Source organism: Miscanthus floridulus, chromosome 9 (assembly GCF_019320115.1).
Source record: "Miscanthus floridulus cultivar M001 chromosome 9, ASM1932011v1, whole genome shotgun sequence".
In the NCBI taxonomy this organism is placed as follows: Eukaryota; Viridiplantae; Streptophyta; class Magnoliopsida; order Poales; family Poaceae; genus Miscanthus; species Miscanthus floridulus.
The window spans coordinates 108,933,369-108,943,304 of NC_089588.1; positions in this window are offsets into that span (position 1 = coordinate 108,933,369).

The following is a 9,936-nucleotide window of genomic DNA, read 5'->3' on the forward strand; positions in this document are numbered from 1 at the left end:
AATTAGCAATGGTCGTTTTAGCTTCTTTTGCTTCACTCATTTTATGTTTCCTATCTCACCCTTGTTATTTGCTAAAGTTTTATGCTTCTTTTGCCTCACTCTGTTATGAAAATTATTGCTTCTAATCTAACTAAATCTAATTTTGTCGATGTCCCATGCCAATAAGACTGGTCGCATCAGCACCGGAGGCTACTACCCACCTTGTGGCTTGTCCATGGAGCCACATGAGGAGGACGAACCTTAGGAACAAGAAGTTGATTCGCCAACACCTGCACCTATGCTGGAGCCATTCTAGGAAGAGCCTGAAGAAGAACCCAAAGAAGTGGAGGTCGTCTTATTGTCTGATGATGAGGAGGAGGAAGACGCCGTTCAAGAGGATGAGCCGATCCCTCCCTTTGGATGGACTACAAAGGTCTAGTACAAGCTGGGGTGTGAATCTTCCATCTCGCACCACTAACTTATGGGGATTCTTTAGACCTACTATGGTGATTGGGACACAACTGTGGAGTATGTCTGCACCAAGCGTGCGCACCCTCTGGAGGACACCTATTGGAAGACCAGGGTGTGCATCTCTATCAGGGATGAATAGAAGGAAGCATACAAACTGGATTCGAACTATGCACATCATGCTCACTGTGCCACCATGGAAGATAGCATAGAAGATGTAGCCGCTACAGCCTGCATGGGTCTTCGTGGTCGTCGATTTGAGGATGTGAAGGAAGACAAATATCGATTCCTCCCTCACCAACACCCTAAATTGGAATGGGCAATGATGGACCCTCAGGGCACAGATCCAACTACCCAAGTAGTGGTACACTTTGGCTGTGAGTCTGTAGCGAAGATTCGGCAACTAGAAGATTCAGCAACTAGAAGATCAGTTGAAGACACAACAGGAAACCCTTAAGAGATACCAACAAGTGATAGATGAGCAAAGAGTGTGCCTCAACCTGCCAAGGATGTACGAGGAGCTTCCCCATAAATTTCGGCCATAGGTGTTGGAGTCCCTTTTATGTAATAAGACGTTAGTAGAATGAGTCAAGTCGAGTCTAGTAGTGCAGCGTGAACTTTGGTGTGCCTAGTTGATTTGTTATTATGTTTATGTGTGAGTTAGATTTTTGTAATGAGTACTAGAACTTTGTGGGCATGTCCGCAAGTTCCATTGTTAAGAATATTAGAGTTTGAGCTAATAAATAAATAGTTGGGTTTGGTACATCTTGTTCTCTCGGATCTATTTTTTGGAGCAGTTTGTCTTTATCTCAATGCCAATCAAAATATACTTGACCAAAAATTATGAAATTTTTATGGGAACAACTAGACTTAAGTATCTTTCCAATGCCTCTGGAATCACCCCTATATCTAATCTGGTTTGTGAGATATCTCTGTTTTAAGTTGAAGTTTCTGCGCAGTCTGGAATCTAGAATAGTTTCGGTTGTAACTTGTTTTTGAGTAAACTAACGATAGAATCCGGGCATGTGTTCTGAATAAAAGTTGTATATAATTTCTTAATATTTACATCCATGTAAAGAACGCCTCTTTTGGATGTCTGGAACGCGAGATATGACTGTTTTACCGATCTGCTAATGTTGGAACTCGTCCAGAAAATTTTCAGAATGTGTTCTAACCTGGAAATCTCTAAATTTTGAACATTTGTGTTGGATGTCAGATGTTTGGAAGAGGAAGAGACCAAGGTCATGGAGGTGTTCCCCCACATGCACCACCACCACTGCCACCGACAATTGAGAAACTTCTGGTAGTGCAGATACAGCTTATGCAAGCTCTGGTGCAGAATCAGCAGAATCATCCGATTGGCGGAGCACGACGTGATAAGCATGGTGAATTCTTGAAGGGCTGTCCCCTAGTGTTTTCTCATGCTACTGATCCACTAGAAGCAGATAATTGACTTCGTGCAGTGGAAATGTAGCTCAACATAGCACAGTGCGATGACCAGTAGAAGGTGTTGTACGCTTTAGGATAGCTCTAGAGAGAAGCTCAAGATTGGTGGGAGGCATTCAAGTATGGATGTCCCGCTAATGCTCCTCCTGTCACCTGGCAGGAGTTTAGAGAGAATTTCAGATCCTATCACATACCTGAAGGTTTGATAGAGCTCAAGCAGGAGGAATTTAGGGCTCTAAAACAGGGATCTATGTCCGTAGCTGAGTATCATGACAAATTTGATCAATTGTCATGTTACGCTCCGAATGAGGTGGTTGATGATACTGATAAGCAACGCCGCTTTCTCAAGGGTCTGTATGATGGTCTGCAACTCTAGCTTATATCCAATACATACCCCAATTTTCAGACACTGGTGAATCGCACTATTGTTATTGACAATAAGCGCAAAGAGATGGAAGCCAAGAAGAGGAGGCTTTAGGGATAGGCCTCTAGAAGCAATACTCGTCCGCGTACCAATCCTCAGCAAGGCTTCTAGTAGAGGTACCAAGGACCATCTAATTAATGGAATCACAACCAGAACCAGCAACGTCCACCATACCAGCAGCAGAATGGCAATCAACATCCCTAGTAGCAGAGTGGTCAGCAGATGCCACGACAGGAAGCACCTAACAACACCTCCATGAAGACTAGTGTCCCTAGTACTCTCAACAAGTGTTTCCGCTATGGAAAAGGGGGTCACCTATAATATAATTGCCTGAAAAAGCCTAACCAGCAAACCCCCTAGAGGTAGAATAGCAACTAGAAGCCCTCACATTATGGGAAGGTGAACCATGTGTCTACACAGACGATGCTTATGGAACCAGAAGTCATGCTCAGTACATTCGATGTCAATTTCATTCTTGCCACTATTCTTTTTTATTCTGGAGCTTCGCATTCATTCATATCACAAGCATTTGTTAGAAATAATAGCATACCCTTATGTGCCACGCAAAATCCCATATTAGTAAGCTCACCAGGAGGTAGTATGCAAGCTTCTTACCGTTGTCTACTGACTAGTCTATCCTTAAGGGGGGTAGAGTTCAAAGTGAGACCCATTATGTAGAGAACATTTGGTATTGATGTGATTCTAGGTATGGAGTAGATGAAGCAACAACAAGGAGTCATTCAGTCTCAAGAGAAGGTAGTTGTTGTGACCGCACCGAATGGGGAAAGAATTAGTGTCGATATTGTAGTACAAGCATAGCCGACAACCACAGTGAACCAACTTGATGAACGCGCCAACAAGGAGGACCCAGTGATGGATGAGTTTCAGATGTGTTCCCTGATGACTTGCCAGGTATGCCACTAGACCATGACATTGAGTTTATTATTGAATTATTATCTGGAACTGCACCTATAGCTAATCGCCCATATAGAATAGGGGTTAACGAACTAGAAGAACTTAAGAAACAAATAAAGGAGTTACAGAAGAAAGGTTTCATTTGTCCTAGTTCGTCACCTTGGGGAGCACCGGTAATATTTGTTGACAAGAAGGATGGTACCCAGAGAATGTGTGTGGACTATCGGTCCCTAAATGAGGTTACTATCAAGAACAAGTACCCACTACCTAGAATTGATGAGTTGTTTGATTAGTTTAGAGGTGCCTGCATTTTCTCTAAGATTGATCTTCGTTCTGGTTATCATCAGTTGAAGATTCGTGCAACTGACATACCCAAAATAGCTTTTACTACGAGGTATGGTTTGTATGAGTACACTGTTATGTCCTTTGGTTTGACCAATGCACCTGCATACTTTATGTACTTGATGAATAAGGTGTTCATGGAGTTTTTGGATAAGCTTGTGGTGGTATTTATCGATGATATATTGGTATTCTCCAAAATAGAAGAAGAGCATGCTGAACATCTAATGTTGGTCTTGCAGAAGCTCAGGGAACACAAGTTGTATGCTAAGTGAAGCAAGTGTGAGTTTTGGTTGAAGGAAGTTTCTTTCCTAGGCCATGTTGTCTCTAATGGTGGAATAGCATTGTATCCAAGCAAAGTGAGAGATGTGTTGAATTGGAAACCACCAACTGATGTGGGAGAGATTCGAAGTTTCTTGGGATTGGCTAGATATTACAGAAGGTTCATAGAAGGTTTCTCTAAACTTGCCCAGCCTATGACAGCTTTGTTGGAGAAAAATGCTAAGTTTGTGTGGTCCAAGAAGTGTCAGGCTAACTTTGAGGAATTGAAGAAAAGATTGACTATAGCCCCAGTATTGGTTTTGCTAGATTTGAGCAAGAACTTTTTAATCTATTGTGATGCATCTCATCAAGGTCTCGGATGTGTTCTTATGCAAGAAAGAAGAGTAGTGGCCTAAGCATCCCGATAGTTGAGGAAGCATGAGCTAAACTATACTACTTATGATTTGGAGTTAGCATCAGTGGTTCATGCCTTGAAAATATGGAGACACTATATTGTCAGACATAAGAGTGACATCTATACTGATCACAAGAGTCTGAAGTACATTTTCACTCAGACATATCAGAATATGAGACATCGTCGATGGTTAGAGTTGATTAAGGATTATGATCTGGAAGTACACTATCATCCTAGAAAGGTGAATGGTGTTGCCGATGCTCTTAGTAGGAAGAGTTATGCCAATGAGGTGCAAGTGGCACCAATGTCATGTGAGTTGTGTGTTGAATTTGAGCGACTAGACTTGGCCTTTGTCACTAATGTAGTGGAGTTGGTGTTGGAGCCTAAACTAGAGCAAGAAATACGTAAGGGCCTGTTACAAGATGTGAAGTTGAAAGAGATAGCGGAGAACATAGTGATTGGTAAGGCACCAGGATTCCATATGGATGACAATTCTTCATGAGGCACATGAGTCTGCCTACTCTATTCATCCTGGGAGTACCAAGATGTATTTGGATTTGAAAGAGAAGTATTGGTCATACGGACTAAAGAGAGATGTTGCTGAATATGTTGCTTTGTGTGATACATGTCAGAGAGTCAAAGTTAAACATCAAAGATGTGCAGGATTGCTACAACCAATGAAGATACCTGAGTGGAAGTGGGAAGAAGTTCGTATGGACTTTATTGTTGGGTTACAATACACTCAGAGATGTTATGATTCAATATGGGTGATAGTGAATCGGTTAACTAAAGTTGCTCATTTCTTACTGGTCAAGACTACCTACACTGGACCCCAATTGGCAGCATTATATATGGAAAGAACAGTGTGTCTACATGGAGTTCCCAAGAAAATTGTGTCTGATCGGGGTACTCAATTTACATCTCAGTTTTGGTAGCAAGTACATAGTTCGTTGGGAACGAAGCTGAATTTTAGTACAGCATATCATCCTTAGACAGATGGACAAACTAAGAGGATTAATTAGATATTAGAGGATATGTTGAGAGCTTGTGCATTGCAGTATGGTACTAATTGAGACAAGAGTTTGCCTTATGCAGAGTTCTCGTATAACAACAATTATCATAAGAGTCTCAATATGGCACCTTTTGAAGCTTTGTATGGACGAAAGTGTAGAACCCCATTGTTTTGTAATCAAATGGGAGAAACCCAAGTGTTCGGACCGGATGTTTTAAGAGACGTAGAAGAGCAAGTAAGGATGATTAGAGATAACTTGAGAGTGGCTCAGTCTTGACAGAAGAGTTATGCTGACACTCGGAGAAGAGAATTGGTTTTTGAAATAAGGGATTATGTTTACCTAAAAGTGTCACCTATGAGGAGTGTGAGAAGGTTTAACATGAAATGAAAGTTAGCATCAAGGTATATTGGGCCTTTCAAGATTTTAGAGAGACGTGGTGAAGTAGCATATTAGTTGGAATTGTCTAAGAATTTGTCAGGTGTACATGATGTGTTTCATGTGTCTCAACTGAAGAAGTGTTTGCGCATACCTGAGGAGCAGATACTGTTAGAGGAACTTATAGTTAAGGAAGATCTTACATATGAGGAATTTCTGGTAAAGATTTTGGAGATAGCAGAAAGAGTTGTAAGGAGCTGAGTTATAAAGATGTGTATGGTTCAGTGGAATCAGTATACAGAAGATGAGGCTACATGGAAAAGAGAAGAGGATCAGAGGAAAACATACCCGTGGCTTTTTGAGTAAGCATTGCCTGAATCTCGAGGACGAGATTCATTTTAAGGCGGGTAGAATTGTAACACCCTAAAATTTCATTATTTTTAAATAGGAGAAATGATTTAATTATGCCTTTTGTGAGAATTTGAATTTAGAAAAAATAATAAACTATGTTAAAAATAAAATCAAATATAGGTCTACAAACATGTATGTGCATTCATACTACTGCATATTATTTTTGTATTATGTGGTTTGAAATCAAACTTCAAAATGATTTGAATTTGCATTTCAAAATTTGTTTGGAAAATTAGAAAAGAAAAAGGAAAAACCTATTTCTATTTCTCCCCTCCTATTTGGCCCAGCTGCCATGGCCTGGCCTCTCTCCACTGCTTCCCCTCTCCTCCCCGCAAGGGCCTACCCTAGATGCCGGCCCAGTATCCTCTCTCTTCCTCACTCCCTCGCATGGGTTGCTCTTCCTCCACCGACCCAACCGCCCCACTCGGACTTTTCCTTTTCTCTCTCGTGGCCCGTGTGAGCAGGCCAGCCCAAAGGATAGCCAAGCCACTCTCCCTCTTCCCCTATCTCACTGGCAGCCGGTCCCGTGTCCTTTCTCTCATCAACAGGTGGGCCCACTGTGTTAGGGCCTTCTGCCTCCTGTGTCTGCTCTGGACTCCACCGGAGGAGTCCACTCCCACACCGTTTTCCCCCAATTGACGTGCAATGCAAGCTGCCCCCGCACGTCGAGGCCTCTTAAATAGCAGCCCCAGCTACGCCGTCCCATTCCCAACTCTCTTCGCTAGCCGCCGCCCTCACTTTTGCTCCACGCCATTGCCAAACCCTAGCAGCTCGCGCCGCCGCCGTCGCCGTCTGCCTCACCGTGCACCATGCCGCCTCCATCCGCTCCGTGCCTTGGTAAGGTACCTAGCCAAGCTCCCCTTGATCTCCTCTCTCTCATAGTGCTCTTGTTTTGTTCAGTGATGATCCGTAGGTCGTGTTTCATGAGTGTTGCCCACCTCCGACCATGGCACCACCGTCGGAACTCACCGTCGGCCAGCCGGCGTCATCTCTCCCCCACCCGATTCAATCTTGGCCGCCCGAGTCTAATCCAATGGCCTACAATTGATGATACCGGTTCGGCCGGCATATTTGCAAAAGAGACACCCTCCTATTCCTTAATCTAATCCGACGTCCTTTCTTTTATTTTAAGAGCCCCTCGGATTTTCGATTATAGAACCCATAGTCCAATGTGCAAATCTAGAATATGTTTTCTTCTTTAGAAAGTGTAGTTTCCTTCGGATTAGATTCAAAATACATTTTCATCTTTTTACAGTTTTGGCACTAATCTTGTTTTAGCCATAAAATCTCGGTTTTAACTCCGATTTGATCCGTTCAACTTGCGTTAGGTTCTTAATTCCATAAACTCCATGTTGATACTACTGCTAGGTATGTTTTCAACTCATAAAATTCGAGTTTAGATTTATTCTATTATTTTACTAAAGGAAGTCTTGTTTAAATCATAACTTCTTTGTTTTAGCTCCGATTTTTGTGATCTTCACGTCTATGTGATCGTAGCGAGACATAGATTCATTTTAAAAACTTTTCATCTTGATTTTATGTTGATTGGTGTACTGTTCTAATCTATAGTTTTTGTTTGCTATGCATGATTGCTTCTGGATGCTTGTATGTTGTTGTGGTTATCGAGTATAGATGGTGAACAATTCGTGGGTGACCAAGAGTACTACTTTGATAGCAGGAACAACAGGAGTACTTTGTTCATGGCAAGTATAGCATGGGATTATCCTTGTTTCCTATCAACTTTAATATATTTAATTCATGTTGCATGTGTCACCTTGATAGGAATTCCCTAGAATTGAACTTATACCTTGTCTCCTATGGGATATGCATTGGGTAGCTTTGCTAGTGCTCAACTAAACTATGATCTTGTAACTTGACTAATGGAATATGCAATAAACATTAAAATATGACTTTTTAGCAACTTGGAAATAGGGGGCTGGAGTGTTCAGCTACTTTCTAAATGCTTCAGAATCCTCTCCCTAAGGACTTATCTGTAAGTGATCATCCGGGACTTACAGTATAGCTATGAGGGCTATGTGGCTCTGGCTTTAGCTCAGTTTGAAGACCTGTTCTAGCTTGTTAGAGGTTACCTTTATGGCGCAAAAGGGTGTGTTCTGGGTTGGATATAGTGTGGCCTCTGTCCGTCAGTGTATATGCTACGCGTCATTGTGCCTATCGGAAGGGGAGCCCTATATTCGCATGCCACAGAAACCTAGCGGCCCTAACTTGTTAGACGAACCTTTGGAAGGCTTCATAGTGACCCCTGCCTGCTCACCTTGGAAGTGTTTTGGGAGTTATAAACCCAGGCATATGGGTATCACGACTCACAGTGATAGTGTACAACCTCTGCAGAGTGCAAAACTGGTATATCAGTCGTGCTCATGGTCATGAGCGGCCTTGGAACATTTATGGAATGGATGATCACTAAGAATTATCTATTTATGCTATTCATTATTCATGTTTACATTGATCATGTGTTTTACTTTGGGAATCAAGACAACTTGTTGCTACTTTTATGCTAAAATTGAGACAACTAAAAGCGAATGTTGTTAAACCAGTGTCAAGCCTTTTGAGCCTCATGAACCCCATGTTACACTTGTTGAGTACGACATGTACTTACGCTTGTTTATTTTTATTATTCGGATAAAAATCCCAGATGGGTAACAGATGGCTATGGTAATGACGACTTTTCTGAGGATTACTAGACTTGTGGTCAACCAGTTGACGTCCCTGTGATATGGAGCTTCCGCGAGAGATTTTTACTTTATACTTCCACTATATTCATGTGAAGACTCTGTCTTATTATTCGTGATGTAATAAACACTTGTGATGATACTATTCATAATTTGTCGGCTTATGGGTGTGACTGATCTCTGGGCGCACAGAAGATTTTGCATCCCATTTTATCCTTAAAATCTAGTGTGACAATTCTCCTTCACCCAGAACATTTTTTCATACTCCCACTACGTCAAATATGATTTCCAGGGGCGGCTACAGTGCATTTGTAGGGGCGGTTCGGCTAGCCGCCCCTACCATACCATCTCTACAAATCGATTTGTAGGGGCGGTTGGTACTGTAGCCGCCCCTACAAATCGATTTATAGGGGCGGTCTGGAAACACCAGCCACCCCTACAAATCGATTTGTAGGGGCGGCTACAGTACCAACCGCCCCTACAAATCATTTTTCCGCCAAAAAAAATTAAATTTACAATTCACGTTGTTCTCCATACAATAGGCTTTAGAGTCAGAATCAGAATAAGTAAAGCAAGAACATATGAAGAAACATAAATATAAGTAAATCAGTTACTTAGTCAACAACATCTTATACATAGACAGTTAGACACAATAAACTGAAATGGCCCACCCAACAAATACATCATAAGGCTTCCCACAATCAAGTGTCTCTAGCTTAGCTAGCTCAGGTTTCCTCTCAATTACCTGAATAAAAAGACATTTTACATGCAATGATGATTGATGAGCTAAACTGTGGCAGTTGGGCAATAAAAAGAAGAGTGACCCTTTTCTTAAGGACTACAAATTAGTATTACAAACATGGCAATAGTGCTACTCCCTCTGTTTCAGACATAGCATATATCTAGATGCATAGATACATAGTTTTACTATGAAGCTGGCCATCCTAATTGACACATAGCAATACTAGATCACAAAATATTCCTTAGACATAGACTCATTGGTCAAGTAAGATTCGTCTCACTGCCTTCAGTCATCAGGATACAACACTAGATCACAAATTAGCATGCACAAGGAAACTTAGTGCAACATCCATTCAGAATATGGACAATTCTTCCATGTCGCATTAACTGAATGCAGTTCTTACTGAAGAAAAATATTTCAGACTGCCATGTTAGCATTATCAAGTGGGGTCTGTT